Below are 25601 nucleotides of genomic sequence, written 5' to 3' on the forward strand. Positions count from 1 at the left end.
AATGGGGGGTGTGAGTGTCACCTGTGTGGTATTAACAACCTTTTACACCATACAGGTCCCCGAACTTAAGGCCACTCAACTAGCTGGCCTAACACCTGACGCACTCAGGTTGTTCGTGTTACTGTTATTTGTTATGTTACTATATGCTCCTGTTTGCTCGTATCAAGTATGGCTATCACTAACCATTTTATCTGCAGACCGACTGCAGATCTGGAGGGATCAGATGCCTAGTTTAGGGGTGAATATAAGCTATGGGAAGGTATATGTCATGGATTCTTTTAGAATGTCATTATGGCCCCCTTAAGAATTATGTCCTGGAACATCAGAGGGTTAGGTGATCCTAAAAAGAGGATTGCGGTGTTCTCTCGGATTTGGTCCTTTAATCCCCATATCTTGGGACTTCAGGAGACCTACCTCATCCCTGAAACGGGTAAGAGGCTGAAGAAGCCCTGGGCTCAGCATGTATTCAATGCATACGGCAGTTCGCACTCTAGAGGTGTCGCGCTGCTGTTTCATAGGAGCCTCCGGTGTGAAATTCAACACTCGGTGGTGGATCCGGGGGGTCAGTACATTTTTATTTTCGCTCATATTGATTGACTACCATATGTGATTGTCAATCTGTATAACCTACCCCCTGCTTCTCTTTCCCTGTTGCAAGCAGTGGTGGGCTTTGCGACTCAATATCCTGCGGCTCGCTTCTTATGCATGAGGGACTTTAATCAGGTGATGAGTGAGGATGCGGATAGGTTTAGTGGTAGGGAGGATAGAGGCGGGATGGGAGGGATAGATGTGTGGAGAGCCAGGAACCCCAATGCCAGGGAATACTCATGCTTCACACCCTCCAGAGGCGCTTTATCGAGAATAGACTATTTACTCTGTAACCCCTTAGTGTACACTGACCTGGTAAACATTAGCTATGGACCCCAGGGTCCCTCTGATCACGCTCCGATCATGGCCGAGCTGATGATGTCTGGCTCCCTGAATCTGGGAGGTAAAATCCGGATACATCCCTTCTGGCTTACCCTATTTGGCTTAACAGATAGGATCCCTGATCAGCTGAGGATGTTCTTTGAGGTCCAGGGAGCTTCCACTGATCCCCTATTACTATGGGAAACATTAAAAGCTTATCTCAGGGGCTGTATTAAGTCCTCTATATCATATGTAAAAAAAGAATCTCAGCGCAAAGAGGAGGACTTGTCTGCTAGGTGTAGGGGGGCAGAGAGGGCATTCCTTGACTCCCCCACAGAGGCACGCAGAGAGGAGTGGATGATGGCGGGTAGGCAGTATATGTTGCACTTGGAAGAGAAGAGTAAGAGGAAGCTATTCTTTCTCAAGCAACAGGCGTTCGAGACAGGCAATCAGGCAGGGAAGCTGCTGGCCCACATTGCACGGGCCAACACCATGGCTCCGCCAGTCCTTCACCTTTGGGGAGCTGATGGTGGCATGGTGGAATCGGTGCAGGGTATACTGCAGTGTTTCCATAGCTTTTACGAGGAACTATATAGATCGGTAGTCACGCACCCAGTACAGGAATTGGAAGCTTATCTCGGAGAGGTGTCCTACCCCAGCCTGAGCAGTCTGGATAGGGGCATCATGGAGGAAGATATCACCCTGGAGGAAGTGGAGAAAGCTATCATGGACTTGCCGTCAGGTAAAGCCCCTGGCCCGGATGGCATTCCAGTGGAGGTGTACGCTAGGTATAGGGAGATCTTAGGTCCGCAGCTATTGGAATTATATAGGGCAGTGCACTCCCGCGGTACCTTGCCGGAATCCATGCACAACGCCTCTATTGTCGTGATTTTGAAGCCTGGCAAGGACCCGCTGGACTGTGGATCTTATCACCCAATTTCGCTTTTGAACTTGGACTATAAAATCCTTACTAGAATACTGGCCAGCAGATTGAACAAGGTGATAACTTCTGTGATACACTCTGACCAATCTGGCTTCATGCCCGGAAGGTCCACATCGGACAATATCAGGAGGGCGCAGGTGATCGCACAGATTGGAGCCGCCCAGAAAGAAAGGTGGGCTATGGCCTCTCTTGATACGGCTAAGGCTTTTGACTCCCTGGAATTGCCCTTTTTAACCGCTGTGTTGAGGAAATTTGGCTTTGGCCCCAATTTTATTAGATGGGTCAGTATACTGTATAACAACCCTTCTGCACGTATACAGCTAAATGGTTCATACTCTGATGGAATCTCTCTGCTTAGAGGGACGAGGCAGGGGTGTCCACTCTCGCCTCTCCTGTTCGCTATAGCGATAGAACATCTGGCAATAAGTTTTAGGCAGGATCAGGTGTACATGGGGGTGACTGTGGGAGATAGAGAGGACAGAATTGGGTTATATGCGGATGATTTGATCCTGTTTATGTCTAGCCCCGAAGTGTCACTCCCGAGAGCGATTGAGGTCATTGTTTCCTTTGGACAATACTCTGGGCTCCACATAAACTGGGGCAAATCGGCCATTATGCCACTATGGGACCACAACTGGCCGGATAGTCACTGCAACTTACCGGTAGTGGACAGATTCAAATACTTAGGGGTAATAATTACTAGGTTGCCGCAGCTCTTGGAGGCACTGTTCCAGGAGAAATTTAAAACCTGGGAGTCCCTCCCTTTATCAGCTATGGGAAGATTGAACCTGGTAAAAATGGTACTACTGCCCAAGGGATTGTACTTGCTGTCTCATGCCTGCACCCCAGTCCCCCGGGGATTCTTTAGGCGCATTCATGCTATGACTGCGACATTTGTCTGGGGTAAAGCCAGGAGGAAGCTCTCGCTCTCAGTTCTTCAGAGGTCAAAGCTGCAGGGGGGCGCTGCCCTACCTGACTTTTTCCTGTACTTTATAGCCAGTCAGTTTCTGTTTCTGAAATGCTGGGTTACCGATGCTGAGGTCTTCTTGCATGAATATCTTCAGCTCCACACGCTGTGGCCTGTACTAGAGGGCTATAGACAATTACAGCAGGGCGTTCTCCCGATCCACAAACTGGCCCACCAAATTTGGCAGGCATCAAAGTTAAACTCATACAAGGACCTGCCCGGCGAGATTCCCATATGGGATAACTGCATGTTTCCCCATTTATCTCAGCTGGAGGGAGCTGCAGAGTGGAGGAGGCATGGGATCCAAGCTCTAGGGGATATATTTGACGGGGGACAGCTGATCTCATTTTCTCAGATACAGGATAGGTTTCCGCGAACCCTCTTTTACAGATACCTTCAGTTGCGGCACGCAATGCAGGCCCAGTTCCGTGGGGATAATAGAGTGGTATCCAAGTACCCCGTCATTGGTGTTTTGAGGTCTCAGGGTCCCAGGGGGATGGTATCGGCGCTCTATACTCACCTGCTAGACTGCCACATGCTGGCGACTCCTCTGGCTGCGGAGTCCAGATGGAAAAGGCTCATACCTTCTTTGACTTCTGAAGAGTGGGAGGAGGCGCTGCTAGCCCCAACAAGGGTATCACCCTGGATTAACAACAGAATGACTCAGCTCTTCATTCTACACTATAGCTATCTGACCCCCACTAGACTTTATAAGATGGGAAGGCTGGATCACTCTCGATGTCACAGATGCAGTGCGGAGGGTGCCAACTTCTGGCACATGATATGGGAATGTCCAGGCATACACTAATTTTGGGTTTTCGATCTTGGAGGTTCTTAGGACTTTGGTCCCGCCGACACTGCAGCTGTGCCCAAAGATGTGCATTTTGGGTATAGTTGATGAAGAGTCTTGGTCGCATTATCACAGGATTCTCCTGGAAAGGACACTGTTCTTGGCTAGAAAGGCAGTTGCCCTGCGCTGGATGGGAGAGTCTCTTCCTTCGAAGGGTCAATGGCTCTCGCTGGTTAATGATGCGATCTCCATGGAAAAGGTGGTCTACAAACATAGGGGATGCCCGCAGAAGTTTACAGGTTATGGTGATTGGTGCTCCTCACCGCTCACACTGCACGTAACACGCCCATGAGGCTGACCGGAGTTCCCCTGGGGCTTGTTTGATCTTTTAGGACCCCCCTGGCGACTGACGCTTTCCTTAATGCCAGATGTTTTCTTAAAAAGTGCACTAGGGCCCCCTCACATAAGCAGTACATGTGTTATTGTAGTGCGCATCTCATCTGTGTACCCTCAGTCATATGGTATTGTAACGCTTGTATTACACTGTCTCTGCATTTATGTTTAACCCCTGCGTGGGTCATTGTGATGTCATATGTGTGCCATACTTGTTTTGCTATCCTTGAATAAAACGAGTAAAAAAAAAAAAAAAAAAAGGAAGTCACTCAGGCTCCCCCTGCTACCTCTTCTGCTGCTGCCGCCTCGGCCTCTTCTGCGGCTGCCGCCGCCTCGGCCTCTCCTCCGCCTCTGGCGGAACGTTGGCACTTGCCGCCCAGCAAACAGAGGATGTACCACCAACACCACCACCACTTCTGTCACCAAGCATCTCAACCATGTCACACGCCAGCATTCAGCTCTCCATCTCACAAACAATTTGAGAGAAAGCGTAAATTCCCACCTAGCCACCCTCGATCCCTGGCCCTGAATGCCAGCATTTCTAAACTACTGGCCTATGAAATGCTGTCATTTAGGCTGGTGGACACAGACAGCTTCAAACAGCTCATGTCGCTTGCTGTCCCACAGTATGTTGTTCCCAGCTGGCACTACTTCTCCAAGAGAGCCGTGCCTTCCCTGCACAACCAAGTATCCGATAAAATCAAGTGTGCACTGTGCAACGCCATCTGTGGCAAGGTCCAACTAACCACAGATACGTGGACCAGTAAGCACGGCCAGGGACGCTATATCTCCCTAACTGCACACTGGGTAAATGTAGTGGCGGCTGGGCCCCAGGCGGAGAGCTGTTTGGCGCACGTCCTTCCGCCGCCAAGAATCGCAGGGGAACATTCTTTGCCTCCTGTTGCCTCCTCCTCCTCTTCTTCTACCTGCTCATCCAGTCAGCCACACACCTTCACCACCAACTTCAGCACAGCCCGGGGTAAACATCAGCAGGCCATTCTGTTTGGGGGACTTGCTATTTCCGGAGCTGCAACGAGATTTCTCCCATTATCGCACAGGTGGCACAGGAGTTGTGGCGGGGTGTAGAACAACAGACCGACGAGTGGTTCCTGCCGGTGAGCCTCAAGCCCGGCCTGGTGGTGTGCGATAATGGGAGAAATCTCGTTGCAGCTCTGGAAATAGCCGGTTTGACGCACATCCCTTGCCTGGCGCATGTGCTGAATTTGGTGGTGCAGAATTTCATTCACAACTACCCCGACATGTCAGAGCTGCTGCGTCCGGCGTTCACATCCTGCCGCTGCTCGCCTGTCTGCGCTACAGCGTAACTTCGGCCTTCCCGCTCACCGCCTCATATGCGACGTGCCCACCAGGTGGAATTCCACCTTGCACATGCTGGACAGACTGTGCGAGCAGCAGCAGGCCATAGTGGAGTTTCACCTGCAGCACGCACGGGTCAGTCGCACTGCGGAACAGCACCACTTCACCACCAATGACTGGGCCTCCATGCGAGACCTGTGTGCCCTGTTGCGCTGTTTCGAGCACTCCACCAACATGGCCAGTGGCGATGACACCGTTATCAGCGTTACAATACCACTTCTATGTCTCCTTGAGAAAACACTTAGGGCGATGATGGAAGAGGAGGTAGCCCAGGAGGAGGAGGAGGAGGAGGAAGAGGAAGAGGGGTCATTTTTAGCACTTTCAGGCCAGTCTCTTAGAAGTGACTCAGAGGGAGGTTTTTTTCAACAGCAGAGGCCAGGTACAAATGTGGCCAGCCAGGGCCCACTACTGGAGGACGAGGAGGACGAGGATGAGGTGGAGGTGGAGCAGGATGAAGCATGGTCACAGCGGGGTGGCACCCAACGCAGCTCGGGCCCATCACTGGTGCGTAGCTGGGGGGAAACGCAGGACGAGGACGATACGCCTCCCACAGAGGACAGCTTGTCCTTACCTCTGGGCAGCCTGGCAAACATGAGCGACTACATGCTGCAATGCCTGCACAACGACAGCAGAGTTGCCCACATTTTAACGTGTGCGGACTACTGCGTTGCCACCCTGCTGGATCCACGGTACAAAGACAATGTGCCCACCTTACTTCCTGCACTGGAGCGTGATAGGAAGATGCACGAGTACAAGCGCACGTTGGTAGACGCGCTACTGAGAGCATTCCCAAATGTCAAAGGGGAACAAGTGGAAGCCCAAGGCCAAGGCACAGGAGGAGCAAGAGGTCGCCAAGGCAGCTGTGTCAATGCCAGCTCCTCTGAGGGCAGGGTTAGCATGGCAGAGATGTGGAAAACTTTTGTCAACACGCCACAGCTAACTGCACCACCACCTGTTAGCAAGAGGCAACATTTCACTAACATGGTGGAATAGTACGTGTGCACACCCCTCCACGTACTGACTGATGGTTCGGCCCCATTCAACTTCTGGGTCTCTAAATTGTCCACGTGGCCAGAGCTAGCCTTTTATGCCTTGGAGGTGCTGGCCTGCCCGGCGGCCCGTGTTTTGTCTGAACGTGTATTCAGCACGGCAGGGGGCGTCATTACAGACAAACGCAGCCGCCTGTCTACAGCCAATGTGGACAAGCTGACGTTCATAAAAATGAACCAGGCATGGATCCCACAGGACCTGTCCATCCCTTGTGCAGGTTAGACATTAACTACCTCCCCTTAACCATATATTATTGTACTCCAGGGCGCTTCCTCATTCAATCCTATTTTTATTTTCATTTTCCCATTATATTGCAAGGCAACCCAAAGTTGAATGAACCTCTCCTCTGTCTAGGTGCCGGGGCCTAAATATATGCCAATGGACTGTTCCAATGTTGGGTGACGTGAAGCATGATTCTCTGCTATGACATGAAGACTGATTCTCTGCTGACATGAAGACTGATTCTCTGTTACGGGACCTCTCTCCTCTGCCTGGATGCCTGGGACTAAAAATCTGACAATGGACTGTTCCAGTGTTGGGTGACGTGAAGCATGATTCTCTGCCATGACATGAAGACTGATTCTCTGCTGACATGAAGCCTGATTCTCTGTTACGGGACCTCTCTCCTCTGCCTGGGTGCCTGGGCCTAAATATCTGACAATGGACTGTTCCAGTGTTGGGTGACGTAACATAGTAACATAGTAACATAGTACATAAGGCCGAAAAAAGACATTTGTCCATCCAGTTCGGCCTGTCATCCTACAAGTTGATCCAGAGAAAGGCAAAAAAAAAACTGTGAGGTAGAAGCCAATTTTCCTCACTTTAGGGGAATAAAAATTCCTTCCCGACTCCAATCAGGTATCTCTCTAATATCTATAGCCTGTAATATTATTACGCTCCAGAAATACATCCAGGCCCCTCTTGAATTCCTTTATTGTACTCACCATCACCACCTCCTCAGGCAGAGAGTTCCATAGTCTCACAGCTCTTACCGTAAAGAATCCTCTTCTATGTTTGTGTACAAACCTTCTTTCCTCCAGACGCAGAGGATGTCCCCTCGTCACAGTCACAGTCCTGGGGATAAATAGATGATGGGATAGATCTCTGTACTGACCCCTGATATATTTATACATATTAATTAGATCTCCTCTCAGTCATCTTTTTTCTAAAGTGAATAACCCTAATTTTGATAATCTTTCAGGGTACTGTAGTTGCCCCATTCCAGTTATTACTTTAGTTGCCCTCCTCTGGACCCTCTCCAGCTCTGCTATGTCTGCTTTGTTCACTGGAGCCCAGAACTGTACAGAGTACTCCATGTGTGGTTTGACTAATGATTTGTAAAGTGGTAGGACTATGTTCTCATCACGGGCATCTATGCCCCTTTTGATGCAACCCATTATCTTATTGGCCTTGGCAGCAGCTGCCTGACACTGTTTTTTGCAGCTTAGTTTACTGTTTATTAAAATTCCTAGATCTTTTTCCATGTCAGTGTTACCAAGTGTTTTACCATTTAATAAGTACGGGTGACTTGCATTATTCCTTCCCATGTGCATAACTTTACATTTGTCAGTGTTAAACCTCATGTGCCACTTATCTGCCCAAGCCTCCAATCTATCCAAATCCCTCTGTAGTAGTATACTGTCCTCTTCAGTGTTAATTACTTTACACAGTTTAGTGTCATCTGCGAAAATTGATATATTACTATGCAAGCCTTCTACAAGATCATTAATAAATATATTGAAGAGAATAGGGCCCAATACTGACCCCTGAGGTACTCCACTAGTGACAGTGACCCAATCTGAGTGTGTACCGTTAATAACCACCCTCTGTTTTCTATCATTGAGCCAGTTACTTACCCACATACAGACGTTTTCTCCCAGTCCAAGCATTCTCATTTTATATACTAACCCTTTATGTGGTACAGTGTCAAATGCTTTGGAGAAGTCCAGATAAACGACATCCATTGATTCGCCGCTGTCAAGTCTAGAACTTACCTCCTCATAAAAACTGATTAAATTTGCTTGACATGATCGATCCCTCACGAAGCCATGCTGATATGGCGTTATTTGCTTATTTCCGTTAAGATGCTGTAACATAGCATTTCTCAGAAAACCTTCAAACAGTTTACCCACAACAGATGTTAAACTTAACGGCCTATAGTTTCCAGGCTCTGTTTTTGGACCCTTTTGAATATCGGCATCACATTTGCCATGCGCCAATCCTGTGGGACATTTCCTGTCAATATAGAATCTGCAAATATCAAAATAAGGGTCTGGCTATGACATTACTTAATTCCCTTAGGATACGAGGGTGTATGCCATCCGGTCCTGGCGATTTGTCTATTTTAATCTTTTTAAGTCGCTGTTGCACTTCTTCCTGGGTCAGACAGGACACTTTTAATGGGGAATTTATTTCAACATTCGGCATGTCATCTGACAGTTTATTTTCCTCAGTGAATACATTGGAGAAAAAAATATTTAACAGCTTTGCTTTCTCCTCGTCGCTCTCTGCGACTCCCCCCTCATTACTCTTTAACGGGCCGACACCTTCAGATTTATACTTTTTAACATTTATATAATGACGTGAAGCATGATTCTCTGCTATGACATGAAGACTGATTCTCTGCTGACATGAAGCCAGATTCTCTGTTATGGGACCTCTCTCCTCTGCCTGGGTGCCTGGGCCTAAATATCTGACAATGGACTGTTGCAGTGGTGGGTGACGTGAAGCCTGATTCTCTGCTATGACATGAAGACTGATTCTCTGCTGACATGAAGCCAGATTCTCTGTTACGGGACCTCTCTGCCCTGCCTGGATGCCGGGGCCTAAATATCTGACAATGGACTGTTCCAGTGTTGGGTGACGTGAAGCATGATTCTCTGCTATGACATGAAGACTGATTCTCTGCTGACATGAAGCCAGATTCTCTGTTACGGGACCTCTCTGCCCTGCCTGGATGCCGGGGCCTAAATATCTGACAATGGACTGTTCCAGTGTTGGGTGACGTGAAGCATGATTCTCTGCTATGATATGAAGACTGATTCTCTGCTGACATGAAGCCAGATTCTCTGTTACGGGAACTCTTTTTTATTATAAAATTACAAAACCTTACATAAATAAGGCTACTTTCACACGAGCGTTCTGCTGTCCGCTCGTGAGCTCCGTTTGAAGGAGCTCACGAGCGGAGCAGAACGCTTCCGTCCAGCCCTGATGCAGTCTGAATGGATGCGGATCCGCTCAGACTGCATCAGTCTGGCGGCGTTCAGCCTCCGCTCCGCTCGCCTCCGCACGGCCAGCCGGACACCTGAACGCTGCTTGCAGCATTCAGCTGTCCGCCGGGCCGTACGGAGGCGTGCGGATCCGTCCAGACTTACAATGTAAGTCAATGGGAACGGATCCGCTTGAAGATGACACCATATGGCTCAATCTTCAAGCGGATCCGTCCCTCATTGACTTTACATTGAAAGTCTGAACGGATCTGCTCAGGCTACTTTCGCACTTAGAAATTTTTCTAAGTTATTAATGCAGACGGATCCGTACTGAACGGAGCCTCCGTCTGCATTAATATGATCGGATCCGTTCAGAACGGATGAGATCAAGCGCAAGTGAGAAAGTAGCCTAAAAGTGCAGACAAACAAAACTTAAACATAGACAGCATTCCAGCTGCCCCAGCCACATTCACACACACATTCATACCTACATATAAAACTACAAACCTACAATCTATAATAAATAACCTACAATAAATAACCTAAAATAAATAAAACTTACCCAGCCGGTTCGGCCGAAATAACCTAACCCAAAGATATTAAAATAAAACACAGAATAAAAAACAAACTCAAACAAAAATATGGCTACTTCGCCGTAACTTAACTCCAGGCAACCTGCCCCTAAACAAAAAAAACAATTTTTGAATACATATTATTTTTATATATATATATATATATTTATATATATAAACATCACTACAAACTACAAACTACTAACTTATCCTAACCTAACCTGTCCCTAGCTATTCCCTATTCTAAACTAAAACCCCCAGGACTGACCTCCGCCTCATGTCCTCTGCATGTCCGCATAGTCCGAGGCCAGCCCTACCTCCACCACCCACATCCAGCCCTCGCCCCATGTCCTCCCATGTCCGCGTAGTACAGGCCTCCCCACATTTTGCAAGTGTCCCCCTCCCCCCCTCACCCTAACCCACCCAACCTAACTAACTAACCCCCGCTTACCCTATCCTTCAACATAATATACACAATATATACAATATACCATACAATAAACATACAATAAACATTACTATAACCACACATAACCACTCCCGAAGGACCAAGTTCAGCCTTTGCAAGCCTTTCAAAACCATACACTTTATCCAAAACAAAAATCTAGGGTGAGAATATCAGCCCACCACCAGGAAGAGTACTACTAGGCTAGGTGTCATGGAACCATGAACCAGACGTACAACAAGAGATGAGTGGAAATAAGAAGGCTTTATTGAAAATAAAGCTTTAAGGCAAAAGTCCAAACGGATGGCTGAACCGAAGCAGGGTCTTGCGAAACCAGAGATCAGGAACCAGAAGGGTAGTCAGATGAAGCCAGGATCAGGAACCAACAGGGTAGTCAGACGAAGCCAGGATCAGGAATCAGCAGGGTAGTCAGACGAAGCCAGGATCAGGAACCAGAAGCAGCAGCAGTCTTAGAAGCATGTGAGCACAGGAGGACCAAGCAGGGAACTGAAGCCACAGACCTCCTATATATATGAGCTAGGCATCCAGCTCCTCCCAGTGGGAAGGAGGAGCCGCAGGGTGGGAGGCTACAAGAAACCCAGAAACCAAGATGGCCGCCAGCACATGTCAAACGAAGGAGAACAGCAAGGAGGTAAGACCATGACAGTACCTCCCCCTCAAGGGCCCCTCCTCCGCGGAGTAAGGAATGGTTTCTGAGGGAAGCGTGCGTGGAAGGCTCGGAGCAAGGCAGGAGCATGGACATCTGCGGAGGGAACCCAGGAACGCTCCTCTGGACCATAACCACGCCAATGGACCAAAAACTGCACCCGGCCGCGGACCAGGCATGAGTCCAGGATATTGCTCACCTCATACTCCTCACGATTGCCCACTTGGACCGGACGAGGCAGAGGAATCGAGGAAGTGAAACGATTACACACCAGTGGCTTCAAGAGGGAGACATGAAACACGTTGGAGATCCGCATGCCAGGAGGAAACGCAAGGGCATAGGCTACCGGGTTTACCCTGCGAAGCACTCGGAAGGGACCAACAAAGCGAGGCGCCAGCTTGGGAGTGGGCACTCGAAGGTTGAGGTTGCGGGTGGACAACCATACGCGGTCTCCGACCTGGTAGGAAGGAGCGGGCGCTCGTCTGCGATCAGCCTGGAGTCTCTGGCGCTGCGCAGAGACCTCAAGGGACCTCTGGATCTGTACCCAAGAAGCACGTAGAACAGAAAGGTGATCCTCCACAGCCGGAATATCCTGGGGAGAGAATACCTCCGGTAACACGGCAGGTTGGAACCCATAATTGGCCATGAAGGGAGACGTCCCAGAGGAAGAGTTCACCGCCGTGTTCCTGGCAAACTCAGCCCAAGGCAGGAGGTCAACCCAATTGTCTTGGTGATCGGAGACATAGCAACGAAGGAATTGCTCCAAGGCCTGATTGGATCGTTCTGCGGCCCCATTGGACTGAGGGTGGTAGGCCGATGAGAAAGAGAGATGAATCCCCAACTGGGAGCAAAAGGCGCGCCAGAACCTGGACACAAACTGACTCCCCCGATCCGACACAATCTCCTTGGGCAAACCGTGCAACCGGAAGACCTCCCTGGCAAAAATCGAGGCCAACTCTTGTGCAGAGGGTAACTTCTTGAGAGGTACACAGTGGCACATTTTGGAAAACCGATCCACTATCATGAGAATGACCGTATGGCCTCGGGATGCAGGGAGGTCCACAATGAAATCCATCCCCAGGTGTGACCATGGACGCTCCCCGGTGGCTATGGGTTGCAAAAGGCCCAACGGAAGGTGCCGAGGGGACTTACTCTGGGCACAAACGGAGCATGCCGCTACATATGCGGCGATGTCGGAACGTAGAGAAGGCCACCAGAACAGACGTGAAACAGCCCAGGACAGCTGATTCTTTCCAGGATGCCCCGCGGCCTTGGAGTTATGGTAGGTTCGCAACAACCGAGTGCGCAACTCCTCAGGCACAAAACACCTGCCGTTGGGTCTCCCAGAGGGAGCACCAGATTGAGCCGCCAAAATCTGCTCACCCAGGGGAGAGGTCAGGCTGGTGCGAATGGCGGCCAGGATCTGATTCAGAGGTATGACCGAAGTCGGAATCGACTCCTCCCCGGACAGCTCGGAGTACTGCCGTGATAAGGCATCCGCTCTGATGTTCTTGGAACCGGGTAGGTAGGAGACCACGTAATTAAAACGTGACAAGAACAGAGCCCATCTGGCCTGACGTGGTGTCAATCTCTTGGCCTCAGAGAGGTAGGTCAGATTCTTGTGGTCCGTCAGGATGAGAACCGGAACCACCGAGCCCTCGAGCAAGTGCCTCCATTCTTTAAGGGCCTGCACGATGGCCAATAACTCCCTGTCACCAATCTGATAGTTGCACTCCGCGGAAGACAGTTTCCGGGAGTAAAACCCACAAGGAAGCAGAGGACCCTCTGGTGTTCTACGCTGAGACAGGAGGGCGCCTACTCCTGAGTAGTAAGAGTAGAGATGTTTCGTCAAAGTGACAGGTACCACGCCCCTTTTACACGCCCCCTTTTATATAGCTTGATATAAATTTGATATAGCTTGATATAAATTTGATATCAAAGGGATTTATATAGTTTGATACTAGTTTATAATGGCACTTCTCAGATGTCTGCTAGACTGCCTCTCATATATTAGCACCTCTTAAATGTTTGATAAAACTGAGGAACAGATATTGCAGGCTTTATTTTGTCTAAACAAACCTTTTCTAATGCAACGACCTATTGCCGGCAGCTGGCTTAATTAAAGAGTTTCCCAGCCCATGCCACCCGATCTGCGTCTCAGATGGCGGCTAAAATGCTTCTCATATATTGGCACCTCTTAGAAGTTTTGATAAATTGCAGAACACAAATGTCTTTAAACATATTTCTAAAAGCTTTTTTCCCAGATCTGTCACAGGCTCTATTTGTGTAAACAAACCTGGCCTAATTCCAGATTTTTCCCAGACTTCTCACAAACGAGCGGCTATACAAGGGCATGACCCCTGTCATGGATATCAAAAACACAGCTTTTAGGCCGGCCAAGCGATTTATCCTGGTAATCGATACTTTTTTCTACACACAGGCTCATTAAAACAGCTGACCGTTTTCCCACGGTCTCTTAGATATAAAAGCTACCCAGTTTATATGAATTTGATATGTATTTATATCAATTCAAGTTGATAACTTGATAAGTTTCATTTAAATAAAATTCAAAAGACCCAGCTAAGGGGTCTCTTAGATATAAAAGCTACCCAGTTTATATGAATTTGATATGTATTTATATCAATTCAAGTTGATAACTTGATAAGTTTCATTTAAATAAAATTCAAAAGACCCAGCTAAGGCCTTTTTATAAAACTCATAAGGTTTTGATATAAAATTAAGATAAATTACATTTAAATAAATGCAAAAAGACGCAATTTTTCCACGGCCTGTATTCATATACTTTATTTTGGTAAGTTGATAAGTTTCATTTATGAATTAATCTTAATTCATAAAAGGACTATAATAAAACATATAAATTCTTATAAACATAATTTAACTAGTATAATTTAATTAGGTATTATAAATAATATTTTTGCAATTTATAACATTCATATAAAGGCTAAACACTTCGATATCTCTTTATATCATTATAACATTCATATAAAGGCTAAACACTTTGATATCTCTTTATATCATTTTATACAACTTCATAATTTAAATAAGTTTTTTTTTCTTTTTTGTTTTTTTCTTTGTTGCTAATCAATATGCTAATCGCTACCACCTGACATGATTTACAACACGGACAGCCTATATAAACAGGGGCCAGGCTCTGCAAGGCTATCACAGAGAGACTCGGGCAAATAGACGCAGAGACCAGCAAGGCATAGACATTTAAAGGTATGAGCCATTTGCACTTGTGCATTTAAAGCTTTCACTATTTTGAATATGCATTATTTTATCTGTCGCTATGTAACGTTGTTTATTTATATTCGTAATGCTTTACTAACTGGCTTTTTTTTTTTTTCTTTTACCACATGCAAATGAGATTATATTTTAACTAGCAATATCTTTCACTATTTATTCAATATGTCTTATTTTAGCTATGTGTACATGCCGACAAATACCACAACTATCTAAATTCTAGCAATCTATCGATCTATACACCTATACAGCTATCTATCTATCTATCTATGTATCTATCTCTTATAGTTAGCAACTTATCTAGCTATCTATACATCTATCCGTCTATCTATGTGTCTATCTAATCTATCTGTCCAGCTATCTAGCTCGCCACCCATCTAATACATATCTGTCTATCTATGTAGCTCTCCAGACATCTGTTAGCTAGCTACATAGCTATCTAACGAACCATTTACTTATCTATGTATACATATAGCCAACTACACCCAACTATCTAATATCTATCTATCTATCTATCTATCTATCTATCTATCTATCTATCTAACTATCTAGCTTTACATCTCCCTGTTAGCTAGATACATAGCTTTCTATCTATGTATACATACCGCCAAATACCACGTTTAACTAACAATATACATTTAGTTTAGATGGAATCGTACCAAGATTTGTGGGGGGATGACAACATGCCTGATGCGCAGATGCTTATGGCGGTCGATGATTACTATGAGTCGTACATTAGCGGAGGTGGTGCGCAATCGTTTTCAGACAATTCGCCCAGTATGGGGCTAGTTCATACGTATATTTCAAGCGAGCCCGATTACAATCCGACATCACCTTGCCTACCCGGTAAGTATAAACAGCTTATGCTTTTATTACATATGTAGTTTTAGAGCTCGCTATATTTCATGTACATTTATTACAGACACCCAAATCCGCGACATTTTAGGAATTGCGACCAGAGACGTTGATACTGAAAATACAGTAAATACAAACATTGAAGTTAACAGCAACAACAATTCTGGCGCGCTAAAAGAGAACGATCCGTCGCGAGTTATCGATCTCACAACCCCAGGGCGCCCTGAAATGAAACAGACGACCAGACTAGCCAGAACACGTAAGGCTCGATCGACTTCTTTTATGTTGGCTGTTTTAAACATTATCTATATTTCTAATACACTTTTTTAAAACACAGCGCTGGAAAGAAAAGTGTATACAATTGATGACATCGCGACACTCTCCGAGGCGGGCCTACAAAAGCCTAGCAAGCGGGGCAAAGAGCGTAAGGATCAAAATGCATTGCGGCTGTAATATATTTTAAACAATCGATATAAGTCTAATACTTTCTTTAAATGCAGCGTTGAAAAGAAAAATGGCCACGACCGGCGGCGCCAAAACGGTATCAAAGAAAGCTAACACAAAGGGTAAGGATCCCGCTACAGCGGCTCAAAAAAACTATGTCTATAACTTTTAAGCGGTTATAAAACAATGATGTTTAATCAAACCTTGTAATTTAAAGTTTTTCAGCTGCCGGGTAGTAGCGCACGGACCAACAGAACTGTTTCATGCCCCGAACCACCAGAGGCGATCACCAACGCCCGCCTGTTGGGTAGTAGCGTACGTACCAACAGAACAGCTTCATTCACCGAACCACCAGAGGCGATCACTAACGCCCGCGACAGTTGGCTTGCGGAAAATACAGCAATGTCGGTCATCCGTTGTCCTGATGCCCGTAAGTTAATATTACACGGGGTGCTCTGTTGTAATTAGCGCCGCTTGATGTTCTTAAGACATACAGCTGGCGGCTTGTCTTTAAATTTTTAATAAAAGCCATAATGACATATATAGTTATCAGTCTATCTATCTATCTATCTATCTATCTATCGATATACCCATTTATCTAGCTATGTAGCGATACATCTAAATAACACAACTATATAAATTCTAGCATTTTTCAATATTTTTATAATAGCACTTTAATTATAGCGCTTTAAAATTCTTAATACTGTATCTTAATGTTTGTCTTTAATTTTCAGCCAAAAGAAAACAAAACAACAAAGCCCGAATCGCTAAAGAGAGACAACGCTCGACCACTAAACAGCATCAGGAGCGGTTTTCGCCGATAGCGGGAGTTCTAACAACACCGCTGCCGGGTCTGCAGAGTGGTGAGCCAACTAGCGTAATAAATGATATTACAGCTTTATGCGACATAACACCAGCACCCAATACACAGGATGTAGTACCTTGTAAAAAGCGCATCACATTTGATACGCCAGACACATGCAGCAACGTACAACAGATAAGCGAACCCCAACAGCGAGACGCACCTCTTGTCCATTCCTGTTATTGTCGGGGTGGAAAGACGTACGACGCGTTGAGGGATATCGCGAAATGTAATGACAAAATGGCACGCGTGGCGTTGCATTTAAAATGTTACGTTAAAGACTCTACGTCTCTAGCGTTTAACAGTCCCAACAAAAATACTGAGGGACAAATACACGCTACGCGTGACAAATGCAGACGACTGATTACGCATCTTGACGCTCTTGAAAAAGAGCTGCTATGCCGAGACTGACTAGTCATGACTGGTGGTGGTGGTGGTGGTGGTGGACGCCCTTTTAAAAGCACAAAAACAACTGTAAGTGCTAGGGTTAGAAAGTTAAAAAAGGCTATAAAAATCTGTTTTTCAGTTAAACGCTCTAAAAGAGCTAGAGAAAAAAGGCGTAGCCGGCGTAACAATGGGCCGCCGGCGCGTCCTAACAAAGTTAGCAAAAAAAGACAGGAGTGTCGTAACAAGACTGGTGCGTCAACTAGTCTGAACGCTGGACAAACACATCAGCAACCGCAGCCCGCGCAAGCGGAGCACAGTCGGCCAAACAGCGCACCCACTAATAGACCTTCTAACACACAATCAAAGCGCCGTCATTCAGGCGACGGGACATATAACACGGCTATTACAGAAGGCCCCCCTGAAACACAAAATGTTAGATCCGTTTATCTAGAACGTGTATATCAGCAACAGCGTGACTTAGCGAATTTTAACAGTACCATGTACACGGAACACTTCAGATTCGCTAACCTCGAAGCCGTTCGTTCATTTGTTGACGCTCTTGATGCAATACACGCTGCTATACAGACATTGCTAGATAGGATTTTACGGGACGCCGAGCCGGGTGATTTCATACAATTGCGTTTAGACGGCGGTGAAACATTTGATTCGATTTTTTCTAATAGGTATTCTAGAGATGGATTTAGCGCCGAAACATTTTTGAACAATATCGCTAACGCTTTACAGAGTAACGCGGAGTGCATAGCCGGTAATACACTTAAACTAGTTGTCATCATTGTCAGGGGCCGTCGTGGTGGGGCCCGAAGACGTTTGGGCGGTGTCGCGTATAGTCGTATTATTGATCGTAAAAAACAACATTTATACGATTTCAATAATTACGATAATAACGTCTGTCTGGCCGCTAGTGTTTACGCTATTTTGGAGGGTGCTGCTTTGGGCGATGTTGCTTTGTTAGAGAAAGCTCGACAACTGCATAGAGACTTACAAATACCTGAGGGGTATTTGGTGTCTTTTACTGACGTTGCTGAATTTGAAAAAAAATTAAACATCACAATTAAAATTTTGTACCACAATAGGGGTCAGTGGCGTTATTATCACACAGCCCGCACAGCTAAAGAAAAGACCGTCTATATATTGCACCATGAAAAGCATTATTATGGCATAAAAAATCTAAAAGCCTTTATCGGCTGTGATTATTTTTGCGATGTTTGTTGCACTGTATACAGTCATAAATACCGACACGGGTGCATGCAGTTTTGTAAAGCGTGCCAGAGCCCGAATTGTGCGGAGCAGTCTAATAATACACGTTGCCCGATATGTAGGACGTACTGCCGATCAGCTGCATGTTTTGAAACACATAGAAACCTGTCACTTAGTGATAAAGCTCTTTGTAAGAAAAAAACTTTTTGCGGATTTTGTTACAAATATATAGACAACGGCGATGAGCACAAATGTAACGGTTTAAAATGCCCCATCTGCGGCGGCCAGGTTGACAAATTTGACGACCATGTTTGTTACATGCAGCCATACACCCCCAAAAAAATGACTGACAAGTACATCTTTTACGATTTTGAATGCATGCAAGAAACAGGCTTGCATGTACCCAATTTCATTTACGCAACCACACTATACGGACCCGACTCCTGGCAGTTTAGCGGAAAAACCTGTACGTTTGACTTTGTGCGATTTTTTGCCGACGGTAAGTTTTCGGGTTACACGTTCATAGCGCACAATGCAGGCCGCTACGACGCTTATTTTGTTTTACAGGCGTTGATTAATGAAAAATTTAAAATTGATATTATAAATCAAGGTGGTCGGTTAATGTGCGTTACCCTTAGGGACTTAAAAATTAGGTTCATAGACTCTCTGAATTTCATGCCTATGAAGCTCAGCAAGATGCCCGAGGCTATGGGTTTTTCAGGCGCCAAGGGGCACTTCCCGCATTTTTTCAACACGGCCGAAAATCAAAACTACATAGGCGCCCTACCGGCCGCTATGTATTATGGTGTCGAATACATGATGCCCGGTGATAAAAAAGAATTCACAGATTGGTATGAGAAACATAAAAATGATACCTTCAATTTTCAAAAAGAGTTAAAAGCTTACTGTAAGCAGGATGTTGAGGTTTTGAGAAGGGCTTGTGAGTGTTACAGGGACACGATTATGGCCATGACGGAACAAAAAGTGTTGCAATACATTAAAAGTGAAAACAAATACAGAACGGTCACTAAATGTATTGATCCACTCCAGCTTATCACATTGGCATCCGTGTGCATGGCCATGTATCGGTTTAAATTTTTACCCAAAAATACCATAGCGATTGTCCCTGCAGATAATTACCACAAGACCCAGAAACGCTTTTCAACACCCGCTATACATTGGCTCATGTACCTTGAACATGCTGAAGGCATTTCTATACAACACGCGTTAAAGGGCGGTGAAAAAAAGGTTGGTAAATATTTTTTGGACGGGTATGCTTTTGTTAACGGTAAACACACCGCTTTTGAATTTCAGGGTTGTTTTTATCATGGGTGTCCTGTGTGTTATAACGAGCAGGACAGCAACGAGCTTACTAAATCGTCCTACGGGCAGCTATACCAATCTTACCTAGTCAGGAAAAGTCGACTACAGCGACAAGGCTTTACGGTCCGCGTCCTGTGGGAACACGAGTGGCGGGAAATGATTGCAAACGATTCGGGGGTCAAAGACTTTCTGATTAAAATGAAATTCCCAGCTCCTTTGGATCCTCGTGACGCGCTTTACGGCGGGCGAACTAACGCCATTAAACTTTACCACAAGGTGCAGGCCGATGAAACATTGCATTATTACGATTTCACCAGTCTGTACCCTTTTGTTAATAAAACTAAGACATACCCTGTAGGGCACCCAAAAATCATTTATGATCATTTTGGATACATCAAAAAATACTTTGGCATTGCGCGAGTTAAAGTGTACCCGCCAAGAGACTTATTTTTTCCGGTCCTCCCTGTAAAGCTAAATAAAAAACTAATGTTTCCGCTATGTTACACATGTGCCTTGGGCTGTCAGAAAGACATTTGCAGTCACACAGACGATGAGCGGTCCCTAACCGGTACATGGTGCACCATAGAGCTAGTTTTAGCTGTTGAAAAAGGTTACAGGATTGCCGAGATCTACGAGATCTGGCATTTTCCGAATACAACAGACAATTTGTTCGCCCCGTACATCAAATTACACCTCAGAGATAAACAGGAGGCTTCCGGTTATCCCAGTTGGTGTAAAACGGATTCTGAAAAAGCCGCTTACATAGCGGCATTTTTAAAAAAAGAAGATGTCTGCTTGCGCTCTGATAAGATAGCTGTAAACCCCGCAAAAAGACAAATTTCAAAACTGTTCCTAAACTCTTTGTGGGGTAAGTTTGGCCAGCGTTCTAACTTGTCACGTACCAGCATAGTCACGGACCCTGACGAGCTTTTCAAATTAGCTTTTGTGCCGTACTACGACCTCTCCGAGGTTAATTTCATCGATGACGATACGGCCTTAGTCAATTGGCGCTATGTAAAAGAGCGCTACACCCACAACAAAAACACAAACATTTTTATAGCCTGTTTTACAACCGCCTATGCCAGACTCGAATTATACACGCTCCTAGACAGGCTACAGGAACGTTGCCTTTATCATGACACAGACTCCGTAATATTCGTGAGTAAGGGGTCTGAATGGACACCACCCTTGGGTGATTTTCTCGGTGAACTAACTAGTGAAATACCCGACGATGCCCACATTACCGAGTTTGTGTCCGCAGGCCCAAAGACTTACGGCTACAAACTTAACAACGGGAAAACCGTATTGAAGGTTAAGGGTATAACACTCAATGTCGCTAACACACGGCTTGTTAATTTTGACAGTTTAAAAGACCTTGTGTTGGATTACTCACACAACAGCGACCCCGAGACGCAGAAAACAATAGGCATCGAGCAAGACGGCATTTTCAGAAATAGGAAGCGCTTGACCATAGAGACAAGACCGTTACGTAAAACGCAAAAGTGCGTCTACACAAAGAGGCAGCTGACGGTTGACTTTACAACGCTGCCTTTTGGCTATTAAATATGACTGCACAATTTCAACACCCTTTTTCGTGTATTCTAGCAGGACCCTCAAATTCCGGAAAGAGTTTTTTTGTTAAAAATGTATTAATGCACAAGGATACGTTAATGTCGCACAAACCTGATAATGTCATTTGGTTTTACGCCTGTTGGCAGAAATTGTATGATGAACTAACCCGTTTGTTTACAAATATCAGGTTTATCGAGGGGGTCCCGCAAAATTTTACAGACGCGGATCTATTTCCAACGGACAAGGTAAATTTGGCGGTTGTTGATGATCTTATGGAGGCGGCTTGTGAAAATCTTGAAATACAAAACGCATTCACCAAATACGTGCACCACAGAAATTTGAGCATTATGTATCTCGTTCAAAACGTTTTTTGTCAGGGTAAGAAAAGCCGAACCATAAATCTAAACACTAAATACATGGTTCTTTTTAAGAACCCTCGTGATAAATTACAGGTTATTACGTTGGCTCGGCAGATGTACCCCGGTAAAACACGTTTCTTTTTAGAAGCTTTTGAAGATGCTACACACAAGCCTTACGGCTATTTACTTGTAGATTTAAGATCTGACACGCCTGAGGACCTGCGACTCAGAACCGGTCTGTTCCCACCAGATCTGCCTGTAGCTTATGTGTGCAAACAGAAGCTCTAAAATGAGGTAGCGCACATCTTTACGGTTATTTTTGTTAGCTGCGCTGGGGCTGTAAGGATGTCGAACAGGATCCGGCGTAATTGGGACCTTTTAAAAGCATTAGTCAAAACAAATCTGAAGGCCCGAAAATCAATATTACGTAACGCCAGTAATGATTTGATATCGGCTATTGGCGAGATAGCTCTCAACATTCTGAAAGGAAAGATCCCCCTTAAAGAGCGCCAAAAAAATATATTGAAAAAATGGCGTAGGGCTATAAAGAAATTAAGCGATAAAAAGTACTCCATTAAAGGAAAGAAACGCATTGTGAGCCAGAGCGGCGGTTTTATAGGAGCTTTGCTCGGCTTTGCTATACCTTTAATCACTAGCCTGATAGCTAATACCGCCGGTGGTTCATAATGCAGCATGCAGAGAAAATGTTCCTGGTTTCCAAAAATGAAATGGACAGGCTTAAAAATACCTCCGTAGATGCAACAGATATACACCAAACAGCCATACGGCGCTTAGATGCAGAGATTAGTGAAATACTACACAGAAATGACCTTTCAGATGATGAAAAAATTAAGCGCTACACAGTCGTGTTACAGAGGTACTTAATGCTCAACAAACAGTCCGGTAAAGAAATGCCTGGTATAACCCTGATTACACAGCGGCAAACCGATCAACAACAATTGTCAAATGCATCCTCAAGCAGCACAGATACTAACGAGATACTTAACAGTATTAACACACGTTATAGAAAAAATGCCGAACTATTGTTAAGTAAACTGTACCGCTCTGGTAATAAGCCGTACTGGAACGCTATGGGTGAGTTCATTTACAAAGAACAAACGGTACCCGGATCCAACATTATTGACCTGATTCGAACAGCTACCCAGAGTCACGGCTTGCCTAATATTAAGCCTCACGGTTGGGACTATTTTATGGAGACTATCGCACAGCTGAACGCCCCGTCAACGGTTATTGGTAACAGAAGAACAAGAGAACTTTTCGATAATTTGAAAAAGCGGTCGCTGAGTGAGCCCTTTGACGTGGCTCGAAGCCCTTTTACACCCCCGGGGTTATTAAGTGCGCCTACTGTATCGCCACGTGGATCATTACTACCTAAAAAGAGGCCACCGCCCTTGTTGCAAGCTGCTTGGTTAACGTTGTAAATGTTCTTACTTTGGCGATTGTATATAAATTTTGTTTGTATTAAACATCTTATAATACTTTTATTTGTTTACATAAATTTTTACTGTGCCTGTATATAAAATGTATTTGTGTGTAATGTCTTATAATGTTTATTTACTATACATAAACTGTTTAAAATAAAAATGTATTCTGTTTTTTCTTTTTACAATAAATATAATAGCTTGATTATTTAAAATTGTATAAACAGTTAGGACGTGTTGTTGAGTAGACGCTGTTTAAAACACAGCTAAAATGCCTGCAAAAAGCAAAATATTGCGAAAACAGTACTACACGCCAAAAGCTGTCGGCTCTTATGGGGGCGTTGACGCCTTATTCAGAGAAGTACGGAAATTTGGAATAAGAAAAGAAGCTGTCAAAAACTGGTTGAGTAACGAGAATACTTACACATTATACAAACCTGTTAAACCTTTACAAGAAACAAGGTTGTGGTGTCTGATATAGATGCGCAATGGCAGGCAGATCTTGTGTCGATGATGGATTTTTCTAAAGAAAATAATGGTGTAAAATACCTGCTGACAGGTCAGTTGATATTCTATCTAAATATGCCTGGGTGTCGGGCCTTTCAAATAAGTCCGGGGCGACCGTGGCTACCGCTTTTGAGCAGATATTTAAGTTAAGCGGCCGAACCCCCCGAAAGCTACAGACTGATCGGGGCCGTGAGTTTATAAACAAACCTATGCGGCATCTTTGTGAAACCTATAAAATACATCATTTTTTAACTACAAACGCTGTTAAGGCAGCGTTGGTCGAGCGTTTTAATAGAACGCTGAAAACTAAAATGTGGCGCTATCTTAGAGAACAAAACACGTACAGGTACATCGACAAGTTGCAAGACTTGGTGTATAGTTATAACCACACATACCACAGAACTATAAGGCGGCGTCCCGTCGATGTGTCAAAAGAGAACTCTTTAACCGTTTGGAAAAATATCTACGGGTGTTACGACACTATTAAAAAAGTTAAACAGGTATTAAAAATAGGTGACCACGTCAGAATTGTTCGTTATAAGGGTGTTTTTACAAAGGGGTATGAACAAACCTATACGGACGAGATATTTAAAATTCATGCTGTAAACACTAGGGGCCTCAGACCCCTTTATAAGCTGAAAGACCTGTCCGATGAGCTCATTGAAGGCTCGTTCTACCCGGAAGAAGTCCAAAAAGTAACTCTCGACAAGCTACACGTTTACAGGATAGAAAAAATACTGAAAAAGAAGAAAGTTCAGGGTAAAACATTGTGTTTTGTAAAGTGGATAGGTTACCCTGACAAGTTTAACTCTTGGGTGCCTGAAAAACAGTTGATGCGTCTGTAAAGTATGGAGGACGGATCGTTTTTTATCACGCTGCCTTGCAACGCCTCCGCCAAACTTTATCCCGAAAACAGCATCGCCGATTACACCACTAAGTTAGCAAAAGCGGTGCATCTTCGCGGCCCTTACGAAGTAGCTTTAGTGGAGATTCAGTATCCACATACGTGGGAAACCTTTGGCCCCGGAGATGGTGTATTCTACGTTGCCCAGCGCGACGAGCCGATCAGCGAACTTTTTGTTAAATCGGGTTATTACTCCAATATGCAAGATCTCATCAAAGCCATTAATAGCAAGCTTGAATCTATAAAAATACCTCCCGATCAATTGCGTCTAAGATACGATGATATTGACAGAACCGTTTATGTACTGAATTCACCAGCATACAAGTTCATGCCTTGTGTGAAGTTGGGGAATATTTTGGGGCTGACGGGGTATTCGAAAGCGCCGCCGCTCAAGAATGTCGACACCGAGCACATCACTCTCCGCTTCAAAGGACCCGGCTTACCTGTTTTAGAACATCATGCTGGTGGTATAAAGGGACTTGCTCTAGTTTCATCAAAAGAGAAAAAAATTTATTCCGATATTAAAGCCGGTTTTTATACATTGTTTGTATGTACCGATATCGTCCAACATCAACTTGTTGGCGATAGTTACGTACAACTTTTAAGAACTGTCGAGTTAGGCGGCAAGAATGGTGATATCGTCACGCAAAAGTATCACCGGCCGGACTATATACCTGTTTGTAAACATCATTTTGACACGGTTACAATATCGATACTGACGGATCAGGCTAAACCTGTTAAATTCAAATACGGTAAGACTATTGTGCGATTACACTTTAGACCGCGCGCGGTGACGACGCACTAAAATGTTGTCCCAGAGAGTGTACGGTGACCCGGACACTTATACGCATTATTACATAACGCAAGCCGGTCATGGCTTGGACGGCTTCCACGGTACTGAATTCATGCATGGTTCTGGACTCGCCGGGTTATTTCGGGGTCTGTTCCGCCGTGTCGTTCCCCTATTTAAGAAAGGTGTGGAGCTTGCAAAACCACATGTGAAAACAGCCGCCCGTAACATCGCTAAAGACGTTGTTACTACGGCGTCGACCGCCTTTATGGATCGTGTAAATAGGTCGGCGCAGAACCAGGAGGGCTCTGGTGTCGTTCAAATACGTAAAAAAACGCGTAAAAGAAAACGT

Source organism: Bufo gargarizans, chromosome 9 (genome assembly GCF_014858855.1).
Source record: "Bufo gargarizans isolate SCDJY-AF-19 chromosome 9, ASM1485885v1, whole genome shotgun sequence".
Taxonomy (NCBI): domain Eukaryota; kingdom Metazoa; phylum Chordata; class Amphibia; order Anura; family Bufonidae; genus Bufo; species Bufo gargarizans.